The 14,092-nt window shown below is 39.4% G+C and overlaps 1 long non-coding RNA gene and 1 pseudogene across 2 annotated transcripts in view; one reads left to right on the top strand and one right to left on the bottom strand.

Annotated features, from left to right (window-relative positions):
* The window catches only part of LOC141410898 (uncharacterized), a 116,535-nt gene that overhangs the window by 19,755 nt on the left and 82,688 nt on the right, over window positions 1-14,092 (bottom strand). The gene's annotated exons all lie outside the window — the stretch shown is intronic.
* On the top strand, window positions 13,976-14,065 carry LOC141411203 (U6 spliceosomal RNA; annotated as a pseudogene).

The following is a 14,092-nucleotide window of genomic DNA, read 5'->3' as shown; positions in this document are numbered from 1 at the left end:
TGTCGGGCAGAGACTCTGATTCCCCACCTTGGCTATTGTGAACAGCACTATAAACATGGGTGTGCAGGAGCCACTAATAGTGCTGACTTATGCTCCTTTGTATATATTCCCAAGAGCAAAATATAAGGATACTCTGGCAGTTATATTTTTAGTTTTTGAGGAATCTCCATACTGCTCTCCATAGTGGTTGTATTAATTTACGTTCCTCCCAACAGCATATGAGTTCCTTTTCCCAGCATCCTCGGCAGCATTTGTTGTTTGTTTTCCTGATAACAGGTCAGTTCTGGTGGCACATACTTGTAATTCCAGCTACTTGGGAGGCAGAGATTGGCAGGATTGCAGTTCAAGACTAACCCCTTCAAAAAAGTTAGTAAAACCCCATCTCAACAAAATAAGCCAGGCATGGTGGGTCATATCTGTAATCTCAGCTACATGGGAGGCATAAGTAGGAGGATCATGTTCCAAGGCCAATCCTGGACAAAAGCATGAGACATTGTGAAAAATAACTAAATCAAAAAAAGGGCTGAATGAAGAAGAATGAAATCTTATCATTCGAAAGTAAATAGATGGAACTGGGGAACCTCATTCTGAGCGAGGCTAGCCAGTCTCAGAAGACCAAAAATCATATGTTTTCCCTCATATGTGGGCTTTAGATCTAGGGCAAATGCAGCAATGTAGTTGGACTTGGGTCACATGACAAGGGGAGAGCACATATGGGAGGTATGGGGATAGGTAGAATATCCAAAACATGAAAGCATTTGATGTCCCCACTGCAGAGGAATTAATACAGAAACCTTAAAGTGACAGAGGTTAACATGAGAAGGGATCAGGAATCAGTGTAAAGATCAGTTAGAGATGAATCAACTTGGGGTGTAACACATTTGTACATGGAAGCAATGTTAGGAATCTCTGTATAACTATCCTTATCTCAACTAGCAAAAATGCTATGTCTTTCTTTTTATTGCTTATTTCTACTCTTCAACAAAATTAGAGAAAAGGGCAGAGCAGGACCTGCCTGGAAGTGAGGGGGAAGGTGGGGGATGGGAGTAGGGGACGGGAGGAGAAATGGCCCAAACAATGTATGCACATGTGAATATATGAATAAAAAATTTTTTAAAAATTTTTTAAAAAAAAGGTTTGAGAGTGTGGCTTGAGGGGTAGAGCACCTGCCAAACAAGCACAGGGCCCTGAGTTCAAACTCCAGTACTGTAAAAAAAAAAAAAATACTGTGATAAGAACACTTAACATGAAATCTACCCTTTTATAGCATTTTTTAAATATAATACATATTTTAAGCAAACAATAAAGTATTACAGGCAGGCACAGTGTTACACAATAGATCTCCAGAGCTATTCATCTGGCATAACAATAACTCCCTAGTCTGCTCTTCCCCTGCCTCCAGCATCTGCCATCTACGCTTTGCTCTGTAAGTTGAACAGTTTCCAGTGCAGTGTGTAAGTGGGGTCGCGCGGTATCTGTCCTTCTGTGTGTGCCTGCCTTATTTCACTTAGCACAGTGGCTTCACGTTTCATCCATGCTGGAGTGTATTGTGGTATTTCCTTCCTTTTTAAGGAATAAAATGTAAAGAAAACTTCCGTGTCTATGTGCACCATGAATGCAATGTGTTGATCTGCTGGTGTATGTTACATGTGGTGATTTTCACACGTTGGCCATTGTGAAAAGTTGAATGTAAAGGAGCAGCTCACTCTTTAAAATCCTGATTTTAATTGTTTTAGAGGAATACACAGAAGTGGGATTGCTGGGACAGACTATACATTTATTTTCAATTTTTTAGGGATCTGCCATAGTTATTCTTGTGGAATACAATTTTGTATTTCCACAAATAGTTTGTGATTTCTCCCCCATTCTTCCTGCACTTGTCTTTTCTTTTCTTTTTTGTAATAGCTGTCCTACCCAATGTGTGATGATATCTCCTTGTGGCTTTTCTTTTAATATCCCTGTACACAGAACATTCTCCAAGAAGGATCATGTGAAGGTTATAAAAGGTTTTACCAAATTCAATTAAAATTAAACTCACGTTGAGTATCTACTCTGACCACAAAGGAAAATTCACAAACAGGTGAAATGATCAATGGGTGAAAGGAGAAATCAAAGGGGAAATTAGAAAATACTTTGAGACACACAAAAACACAGCATCCCAAAACTTTGGGATGCAGCAAAAGCAGTGCTAAGAGGAAAGTTTGCAGCAGCAAAGACCTACATTAAGAAAGAAGAAAGATCTCGAGTCAACACTTAACTTTAGATTTCAATGAACTGGGAAGAGGAACAATGTCACCCAGAATTAGCAGAAGAAATATTTCTGGGGCACCTCAGAAAAAAGAAAGACAATGTAATTTTCACGTTTCTTTCCATCTCATAAGCAAAAAAGTTTTGATCCATAGTAAAGATATTTTTTGAAATCTTAGAGAAATTTTTTCAGGAAATTGGAATTTCTTCATGAGGAATTAAATAAGTTGATGAAAACCTATAGAAGGTACTGTATAAATTATAAGGCACTCTATACATGCAAGCTGTAATAAATGGTCATTATTATAATCATTTTCCAAGATGCCTGCCTAACAGCATTAGGTACACAGTCTGTCTTCAATAAATGTTAACTGTTACTATTAAATCATTATTATTAAAACACAGTTACTAGAGGTCAAAGACTACATTCAAGATGAAGTTTTGGGATACATTTGACGTAATTAAATGTTAGAAGTTCAAACAGTAACCAGAGTCCTGATTTCTTAATCCTTGTCCCATTAGATTACCTAGTCTTTGATCCTAAGGAAGTTAGGTACTAATGTAATTACAATGATTAAACATAATAAGGTACAATAGGTAAGCTTGTCACACCTAGCATTCTCCCACTCTCCCTTTCAGGTTCTCAATTCCACAACTCACTGAAAACCAATCAATGTACATGAAGTGAAAGATCATGGTGCTTTTGTCATAACTCCCATTAACTATACCTGGCCCACTGAGGCTGAGAATCCCAGTCACACAATGGTCAAAATGGTGATTAAATGTTGCCTTTGAAAAGTTTCTAGAAACACCGCTCCATTTCAAGCATTTCAAGTGACCCTCATACAACTGAAATAATACTAAAATAAATGCACAAATCTGAGAATTGACTTCACTTTGTCTTTTCAAAACAGGGCTTATTCCCAGATTTGGAAAGGAAATTTATCTGGAACTATGAGATTTCTAGAATTCCCAACCTGCAAGAAGGTCTAAACCTGTTAAGTCTTTTCTCTTACCAAACCAAGAGGGGTCTACCTGAACAGAATGTTGGAGAATGTTTCCTTTAAAGAGGTTTGTTGTTGTTCTTGTTTTAAATGTTGCTGTTTCTCATAAGAGATGCTGCGGTTGGCTTAGCATCAGTGTAAGGTGTGTTTTGACCTTGACACTCGTGATGTCATTCGTTTGTCATGGGACTGGCCATATGGCCCCCCCAGAAGCCTTGATCCCCCAGAGCCATCCAGCCCACACCCCCATTCTCTTGGTTCAATGTTCCTTGTAAGTTGAGTATTCACTGAAATGCCCCAAAATTGCCCTTCCTCGTCTCTTCTAGTCCCTAAACTATTTTCTTCTTTCTAAGCTTCCCTCAACAACCCATCTCCCCTCCAGCAACTTTCTCTAAGAATAAAACAGCTCGTTAAACTAATTTTATCTAAGAACTGGCATTTTGAAGCAATTTTTAAATACAAATGATTCTCTACCAGGTAAGGCTTATGGAATTATGGAGTATAGCTGCTCATTCCAATCCTTTGAGTCCATTCTCTGTGCCCTATTCCCCAGCCAGCAGCGAGCATGTAAAAGGAAATTAAGATTCGGCATGCAATCAGTGCCGTGAGCCAGGGAGAAATTAACCAGCTGGCATTGTTATTATTACCTGACTCTCAAGACATTTCACAGCATGCCTTAGTTCCTTATCCAAGTTCAGTCCACAGACCAGCACCTCCTGGGAGCTTGCTCAATTTGTACAATATCTGGACTCTACCAGAGATCCACAAATTCTCCAAGGATTTGCAGACACAGTGAAGTTTGCAACTGTAATTTACAGAGCTTAGCAATTCTGAACACGTATCATGAGGTGGCACTAGATGCATAAGCTGGTATCCTGCTGTCTTTATTAGCAGGAAATACAGGAATATCTTCAGAGCACCTTTGTTCCTATCTGGTCCATATGAAGTAACAGAAGAAGAATGTGCTGGCAGCAGACACAGCCAAGCCTGGAAGTGGGCTCTGCTCTGTTACCCTCATCTGTTCTCAGCTGCTTTCAGACTTCAAAAGTAAACTTTCTGGTTTCAACATTCACACCATGCTATAGTCATTATAGCACAATAACATCTGGACTTCACATAGGCATTGTACCAACACCTTGGCTATGCATTATGTTACAAAGCTAGGGCTCAAGGATATTCAAAATAATTACTCAAAGTGGCAAAAATACCCATGCACAACTCTTTGCCGGGCATTTCTACAGCAGCGATACAGGGAGCAAATCTTTTGTCATATTCGTTTCATACTTTGAAAAGTAAAAAAGTTGGGGAGAAAGGTGTAGAATGAAAGTATTGACAATGCCTGGAAAGCATCCATATAAGTCAGAGTAACAGAATTGTGACAGGTGGACCTTAAATAATGAATAAATCAAAGTCTCTTATTTGAGTCACATGACCATGGAAATGCATTTTCTTAATTTATAGTGACTCTGCAGCCCCATGCAAGCTTAGGCCACGCCACCAGCCACGCTCTGGCCTCCTGACGCTCATTAGTGTACAAAGAGTGCTGATTTCCATAATCCCACAAGTGGAGTCTAGTGTGAAACGTTCATGTGTTCCTCCCAACCCGACTGTAAAGAAAGGATGGCATACAGCATGCACTTCTGTATAAGTTCTCAAAGAACAGAAACAGGGTCCTAATGGAGAGACCAGGAGATGATTTAAAACTGTAACAGAACACATTCCACTCTATCAAAAATAGTCGTCCAGGACACATCACAGTAAAATATTTTGTCAGCATCCCACATGGGTTGAGTGCTTTTTTCCACCTTGGCTTCTCTCACTAAAAATGCAAACAGTAAGTATAGGGTTTTCTTTTTCCAAGAATTTCTACATTGACCTTTTCCCACTGGCTTTGTTGACTTTATGAAATTAAGTGAAACCAACTGTAATAAAAGAATAAGCATGTATATCAACCATCAACCCATGCCTATGTCCCCAAGGGTTACAGTAATACCAGGAAAGGCGCATTAAAAACTCAAGCATCAGGGTCCATGAAAACTTGGTTTGATCTTCATAAAAATATGTTTAGTTTCCTGCAGTCTTACTGTAATTACCTGTTCCTCAATTCTTATGCTGGTATATATACCTTCATATCACCATATGTGAAAGGATATATTCACTGAGCAAAATCCTGTCTTAGAAATTCTTCCTACCACCAAAGTTCGCACTCCAAAGTATTCGGTAAGCTCTCATTTAACAAAAAAGAAAAGAATGACGTTCTCATAACTTTGTGAACAGAGACCTCAAAAAGATGGAAACAGAGGGTCAAGTATTTTATATGAAGAAGTAGAAGTGCTATTGCCTATGGCCAGGCCATGTAATTTACCTATAGGCTAAATACGCAGGAGGAACAATCAGAGGTGATCCTTGAGCTGACATCCTCGTGTCCACTGGGAAGGGAGAGATGGTCCTGGCTCTTAGCCTTACTTGCCAGGTCCGTGTCAGAGAAGATGCAAAATGTCAGACCTGGGTTGCTAACCCTTTGACTGGGCTTCCAGCCCTGAAAACACAGATCCGTAGAGACAGACCAGGAAGAAGAGATAGAGAGCAGGAGACAGGGGGTACAGCTCCCACCTCTCTACACACACTACAGAACAGTAGAACTTAAGACATTTAGTTAACACCAACAAGAAATTTCAATCTCAAGCAGCTTTCGTCACTTCTTGCTTAACTACAATACCCTTTATCAATTTCCCTTTGCTGCCACCTCTGCCTAGCTGATTTAGCTATCTCAGGAAAATGCTGTGTTACAGTACCCCAACAGCCATTAAACATAATAAAGTGTACCCTAAGTTTCGGATCCTTCATCTTTATTGTTAAACTTTCTGATCCAATACCAAGAAGGTAAGCAATGTTTAATGTAACTATTTCTTTGAATTTTGAAAATGATTTAAAATTATCCTCTAATTCTTTGGGGGGGATAATTTTTAAGTTCCAAGAAACTTCACTTGGCGGTGAATTTTCAGAATAAGAGATAGAGCCTTTACCGAATTCAGAGTGGACATTCATGCATTCTTGCCTGAAAGTCAACTGCCTCTGGCGTTGGTGAGGGAAGGGGACCCAGCCAGCATAACGAAACCACAGCTGCACAATGAGGGAGACCACACGGGGGGAAGGAGAAATATAGAGGGGGTGAATTTTATCAAAGTCCAAGATATGCATGGAAAGATCACAATGAACCCCTTTGTACAATTAATATAAACTAAGAAAATTTTGAGAGAGAAAACAGCCCACAAGCCTCCCTTTGGCAGCAAGGGAGAAGTACATAAAAGGAAAAGTGGAAACGCCCTAAGTTTTGCCAAGTTTTTCTCGGTGCGCCCCACATCCAGGCTGCCTGAAGTCTTGTAGAGGTTGGACCCTGCTGCTTCCATGTCTCTGTGCTGAAGAATTCCTGCTGTCATGTTGCTTTACTCTTGGGAATCGACTGCTTCTCTTTCCAACCTATGATATCCAGTACTAGTTTCCTCCATGAATTCAGTCTCCTTCCCTTGATCTGTTGAAAACCAAATACCCTCCAGGCTCCTTTATATCTCTGTCACTCCTGTTCTGCCACTGCCCCAAAGGGACAGCATGGGCAAGAGTCTGTACCCAGTAAGAACAAGTTCTCCCACACAAATGTCATGCACACTTTTCAGATTATTTGGAGTTCGTGCAAATGCACACTCTAAAATTAATGGAAATGTGGTATCACTACTGAAATTTCTCCAGAGGAAAAATTCATGGTGAAAGTCTTGAAAGGCAGAAGTGAAGAACGTTTCCTTGAATTGGGACATCTCCCCGTGCAGAGGCACTGAGGCTCAGCTGTGAGGCAAATCATCTGGGCCATGAATGCTCTGCTTTCTTGGCAACTCCATCCCAGTGACCCCCGGTGACCAGCGTGATGCCTGGAGAAGGTCTGACCCTCCTCCCCTTGCCAGCTGAGACTGGCACAGACCACTGCGTGCTCCATGCCCAAATTGCTTCTTCAAGCACCTTCTGCAAACAGTTCTTTTCTCAGGCTGCGCTAGCACAGCTGTGGCCAGCTGCACTCAGCCTGAAGTCCAGCCATGGTTATGGGCCAGATGATTCCAATCTGCTGACAACACTGGAAGCCCTGTACTGCTAGAAAATGGATCTACCAAGAGACCAAAGGAAAGCCATGACATATGAGGAACGGGCAAACATTTCCCCTGCACACATTTAGTAAGGCAGGAATATGAGGGGGAACTGAATCCACCAGATTCCCAGACACACATTTCTTTTCTTTGCCTTTTATTTTCACTGCATTTCTTTCTAGTGAGGAGAAGTTTAGGAGAAGGAAAAAGTCTCTCGTAGTCTATCCAATGAGTTTTCTTTTCTTCTTTGTCAAGGACTATAAAAACAAGTTGGAGACTCCACTGGAATGTTGTCACAGTTCTGAATTTGGAAACTGATGTAACCATGGCTATAAAGGACCAGGAACAGAGACTCACATGGTGTAACAAGTAAAACTCGGAAAACTGACCAACATCTGACAGCTAACTTGATCCAGCCAAATATTTCCATTTATAATAACAGACAATTAAAATTCAAATTATCACATTTAGACAGATAATTTAAACTCCAACCAGTAGCTGGATGTCTTCAAGGTAAAATCAATTTAAGAGCATGAGTATTTGAGTGTTACTAACCTCTCCAACCTTTCTTGGCAATGGCTTCTGATGGCCCTGACTGAGTTTCTGTCATTCTCTCCTCCTTTTCTGTATCGTCCCACACTCAGTGAGTGGAACATTTGGATCATTTTTAAAGTGTGTGGAAGGAAAAGAATGAGTAAAAAAAAAAACTTGAGGACCAGAGTAGCTCTCTAGTAGGAATAAATATTTAACTTGAAAAATGCCTAAGAATAAATTTCATCCCTATAGCCATACACAAGACTGTGTCACTCTTCTTTTGGTGCATATAGAATCTTAGAAAATAAACAATCCCAGTGTTGTACTGGGAGAACTTGGATGTACCTATTTGACTCACATTTTCCCCAAGTCTACTGAAGTTTTCATTTTCAAAGAGTTGAATGAACAGGTGCTCCTTGCTTTGCTACTCTCTAGTCATTTAAAGAGATAGTTTGATGCCATGTCTGAGAACACAGGAAGCTTTTGTTACTAAGGTACTAAGGGTCAATGCTCAGAGTACAGCAAAATAGTTTACTGCATCTGAAAATTCTTGTCCCACTGACAGATCTGGCCCCTCCACAGAGGCAGTATCAGGGAACTTCTGGAAGGAGAGCGCCTCGGGTTTGCCAAGTCTCACCTACTGGACTGAGGGTGTCTATTGAAACTCTACAGAGGAGAGGCCTGCAGAAGTCAAGCTGTAGTCCCAACCATTTCTCAGAGTGAAATGCTTCAGTCAGGCTGTGCAACAGTGGAAATCCTGGTGCCTGAAGGAAACTGATTGTTTTGCAACTTTAAATTCATCATTACGAGGAGGGAGAACTGATCATGATGAAATAATGCTGTTGTATCTATGGAATTCCAGTGAGGTCCTGAGCAAGGTGCAAATCCATTTGGCATTCCTGTTTTTCTAATCCCATTATTCTTCACCCACAATGAGTAGGTGAAGGGCACTGGGAGGTGTTTTTGCATCTCAGAAACAAGTTGAAAATGTTTCATTGAAGACATGCTCAGATCATACTGGATTTAAAATGATAGACTTGAGAGGTAGAAGAATAAGAGTCATTTGGGCCAGGCACAGCAATCCTTGTCCCTAACTATTCTTTCATTTTCCTCAGTAACAGAGTTCCTGCATTTCAGTTGGTCTTTTGACCATCAGAAGAGCTATGATTTCCTGTATTCATTGAAGCTAGCTGTAGCCATTTGTCTACTTTCTGGATATAAATCCTATTTTGAATTTTGGTGTTACTTTTAAAAATCTCTTCTCCTAATATGTCATCCAATGCAAGTGTTTGTTTGTTGGTTGGTTGGTTTAGTATTACTGGGGCTTGAACTCAAGTCTTCATGCTTGTTAAGCAGACATTCTACCACTTGAGCCACTCCACCCGCCCTGTTTTGTTTTGGGTATTTTCAGGATAGGGTTTTGTAAATTATTTTCTCAGGGCTGGCTTCGAACCATGACCCACCTAATTTCTGCCTTCTGAGTAGTTAAGACTATAGGCATGAACCATGAATTTCCAACCCAACACAAGTTTTTATAGTCTTTGCTTGAAATGTTCCCAGATAAAGTTTGTTTTTATTTGTTTGTTTGCTCAGATATCTCCATAGCTTTTAACTTAAAAAATCCACATCTGCTATTAATATAAAGCTTCCTGCATATTTATTTTCTCAACTTTTTCCTCTCCTTGTTTGGCCATTTATTCTCTTGCCACATCCTGTTTTACTTCTCTCACCCAGTCTGTAACCTCTGGAGATTTCAGCCATTCACAGGATCAACTTTGCAGCAAACAACTACAGCACACACAAAAAACAAGTGCTCATGGGGCTGTAGAGAAATTTGAAAACTTATTTTTTTCTTTGAGAACAATCACTTCAATATGAAACCTTGGGGCAGTTAAGGGCACAAAATCTTCTGGGATCCAACTTCCAACCTCTAAGCTGAGTGGGGTGTTATTGCAGGAAGAAACTCAACCCAGTACCCAAGTGTGTTCGCAAGTGTGAAAAGTCATTAAGATCTGTGTTTACATACACACGCACACACATGTGTTAAAACGTAAGCTTTACGAGCTTAGAAACAGCGGCGACCTCGGGTATTCCGTAATAACCATAGAATTAATTAGTGCAAAGCTTCCTGGGCTATTACTTTTATTTGTCTGTTTATCTTTTCTATCTTCCTTCTAAATCAGGAAGGGGAAGAATAAGACAGACTCTGAGGGCTGATTAAAGTAGAGAGGGACACCTAAAAATGTTCAGGATTCCCATATTCTCTAGTCAAAGGAACTCCTCCCAACATGTCATGCCTTCTTTCTCTCTACCATCACATACCAATCTAGCAAAATTGGGTTATTCCACCAAAAGCCCTCCTTGACGTTGCCAGGCACTTGCTCTAAATCTTGGCAGTCAGATCACCATGGAACTATCATTCACTGGTGGAACTATTAAAAAGAGTGTGGGCTTTGAAGCTGAGGAACATTAATTGACTTCTCTGTCTCTTTTCCCCCTTTACATGGCGATCATGACATTAAGTACCTCACTGGATTATTAAAAGGATTAAATGAAGCACTAGTGTACTATCTGGCACATGGCAACACTCAAGGCACTGTCATTGGTTGTAGCTGTGAGTCCTTACAGTGGGAGGTCACAGAGTTGATCCAGATGTGGCTGGCTGACGTTGCTGAGTGGATAAACAGTCACATATGGGTCTCCTCTCTAGGTCTGCCTTTCTCATCTGAAAATTAAGAACTTAGATAAGGTCATTTCTAGGGGATTTATCCATCCCTAATATTTGATTAGACTGTTATGATGGCTCTCTGTTAAAATAACTGAAAAAATATTAAGCACATCTTTCCTTTTTTCTTAAGCAGAATTTAGGAGAAACAGCATATTTGGGTTGGCTATTTCTCACTTGTGACTCATTTGCTGGATGACTTTTGTCAAGTCGAAACATATTAAACTTCATATTCACATTTATCAAATCATTGGGAATCCTGTGATTCATATAACCAATACATACTAAGAAAACCATTTAACAAATACAGAAGGAATTTATGAGAAAGAATTGAGTTTGTTTTCTTCATTCCATGAGTTCATGGTTCTCTCAAATAGTTTTATAAATTTAGCATATAATGCAATTCTTCTTTGTGAAAATAACTTTTCTTACCTAAAATTTCTCATTATCTTTGTCATGAGCTGTATTAAGTAAGTATATATACAGAGATTCTAGAAGCATTTTTCTCTTAGGCAGAATATAGAATATGCTAAAAACTTTTACACTAAAGATATGATATTATTAGAAGCATTAGTAGTGAACAGGTGGATTTTGTTTCTACTATGGCACGTAGGAGGCTAAGTGATTCTTCTATCTTCTGTGCCACAAAGTGTATCTACATTGCATGTGGCTCCAGCCACGTAAGATACTCTGTCCTTTGAAATATCCAGTGTCCAGCTGCCCCTATTAAAAATGGCTAAAATATCATAGCCTGCTTTAACAATAAAAGGCATCAATCAAACTCAAATCCCTGCAATACATGGAGGCTGAATGCTCCAAAGTAGTGCCCCCCAAAAAAAATAAATAAAAAAATAAGGAGAATCACTCTGAGCAGGAACTAAATTGAATTGAAACATGTTTGGCTTATTCAGCCAAAGCACATAACCAAGTAAAACAAAACAAAGCCTGATACCAAACTTGCCGGGGAAACTTACTTGGCTATCCTGAAAATGTGCCTCACTTTAACAAATCTTCCCCAAACCAAAATAAATACCTAGTCATAAACTAGATTCTTGCTGTTGGTTCCCTGCACTATTTAATCTAAATTCTGATGACATAAATTTCAAATTCCACTCAAGATAATTGTTAATTTAAATGGATTTTTCCTAAGTACATCTCTGCCTCATCTTATAAAATATGCATGCCAAGTTATTAAAAATCCATCAGTGGGGCAATCTTGCCATGTGTTCAACTCCGAGTCACAAGTCACATTGAAGGAAGTAAAGACACAGCTCCTGTCAGCATGACTACTGCCTGACTAATCGAGTGGTTGATAGTATTTGGAAGCCCAAAGTCAAAAGGCTTGGTAAGAATGTTTAAGTAATATCATTGACTGCCAATTCTAATTCTCAAGTTCAACTGATTCAAATAATATACACGAAACTAACTTACATGTTTAAAAATATCCCAAGCCTTGTCACCACTAAAATTTCCACCTACATGGGAAACCACTTTTTCTTTGCCTAGAGTCATTTCTTCCTGTAAGTGGGTCCCATTTCTGATTTAAAACCAGATCTGTCTCTTGAGCCTGTCTTTTCAAATCCATCTCTTGGTCTAGCTTCTTCCTTTCTGAACCTTTGATCCATTCCTAAGTCCTTCCACACCCTTCCTCCATAGGTCAGACACTAGTATCAAGGCCAAATTTACAACCATCATGAGAGTTACAGGCATGTGTACTTTATAAACATCTATAAAAAGTCACAAGCACTTTTTAAAAGAAATACATATACATAAACCTCCTTTCAAAATGCCAGAGTTTTGAGAAAACTATGCTTTCTACATTCTGATTGAGCATAAAAATAATGATGTGTGTGGTTTTCTTGTCTTTGAAATAGTATAAAGGAACTTTTAGGTGCTAAGAAACATCTTTCAAAAACTATGTTTTAGTATTTGTCTACAACTCAAAAGATGAAATATAAGAGTCTCACTGTTCTGGTCCTCACCTATCTCCCTAACATCCTTTTTACCAATTCTCCTCCCACTCCCTAACCCCATCATTCACTTGATAACTAACCATATATATATATATCTCAAAGCCAAGTTCAAGGTCTAAAGTATTGTTATCTCTTTCTTATGAAGACTGACTGATTTCCTAAGTAGAAGAAGCCTCATTTTATACTCCATTTATAGCTGCTTAGATTTCTATCATGGCAACTGTAATGCTAACACATAAATGGCTCCTCAATCTGGAGCTCTCCTTCGACAGTTGTCCTCCATATCTTAATCAATGTGGCTATGTCAAAAGATGCCATATTTGTACCTGTGCCTTTTCCAGTGGTAACACTTGAGAGATCTAGAACTGAGCTCCTAGGCACATCAGAAAGCATCTCGGGAGCTTTTTAAACTGAAGCCCCAAAAGCAAGTTGGTCCCTCTCATTTGTGGAAAGCATCGACTCAGCAGTAAAGAGTTTGCAATAAGTAAGTTCACCAGCACTGAGAGTAAGTATGTCCCTGTGGTAAGGACAATGAAGGGGTCACTGTGAAGAAAAACATGGAGGTAAAAGAGAGAGATTCAGGCCTGGAGCAAGTGACCTCTTCCAATTGTCCCTAAGGCCTGGCTGCATGTCTTTTCATGTTGTTTAACCAGAAGGTCACAGGGTTCCATGAGCCAATAAATTCCCCATTTTTCTTAAGCTACTTTAAGTCAGGTCTCTACCACATACAACCCACAGAGCTCTAATATAATTGCCTTCACCTCTCTTCTTATGGTCCACCCTCCCCCACCCCCGACTGTAAGCCTCTGGACTGCAGGGGCCGTGTGTTACTCGCCTCCAGTGCTCCCCATGAGTCCTAGTGTAGACTAACCATCACAGGAACAAATAAGACAGTGGCCGAACTGAATAAGCATACCATGAAATAACGAATCTAGAATTATAGATTCTTTTCAGTAGGAACTTACATTTTTACTCTGACCATAACTGGTGTATGTTCACTGCCTTAGGTCCTAAGGTAGCTAATTAAATAAATATTCAATCTAGAAAGGGAGATGGAATAGCAAACATATACTAAAATAAACACATAAACATAATTAGCCATGTAAGTAGCTACTTATCTTGTTTGCTACTGGTTAAATAACAATTTACATTAAGTAAAAAGAAAATCAACATCCTTTCTAAACTTACCACACTTTTAAACTTGGGTACCATCATGAAATAAACTTTTACTAAGTAAAAATTCCTCTCTTTTTCTCTGTTTTTATGTGAATTTAAAATAGCTACAGCAATACATTTTTGCACAAACATTGAAAGACACAATAATTACAATATCAGTGAAAACTTTAAAATATGATTCATGTGCTCGCTTCAGCAGCACATGTACTAAAATTAGAGTGATACAGAGAAGATAAACATCACCCCTTTGCAAAGATGATATGCAAATTCATGGCCAATGGCCTCCGAAAACAGGCAGGA

Source organism: Castor canadensis, chromosome 9 (genome assembly GCF_047511655.1).
Source record: "Castor canadensis chromosome 9, mCasCan1.hap1v2, whole genome shotgun sequence".
Taxonomy (NCBI): Eukaryota; Metazoa; Chordata; class Mammalia; order Rodentia; family Castoridae; genus Castor; species Castor canadensis.
The sequence above is the reverse complement of the archived record's forward strand: the minus strand, read 5'-3'. Positions and strand labels throughout refer to the sequence as shown.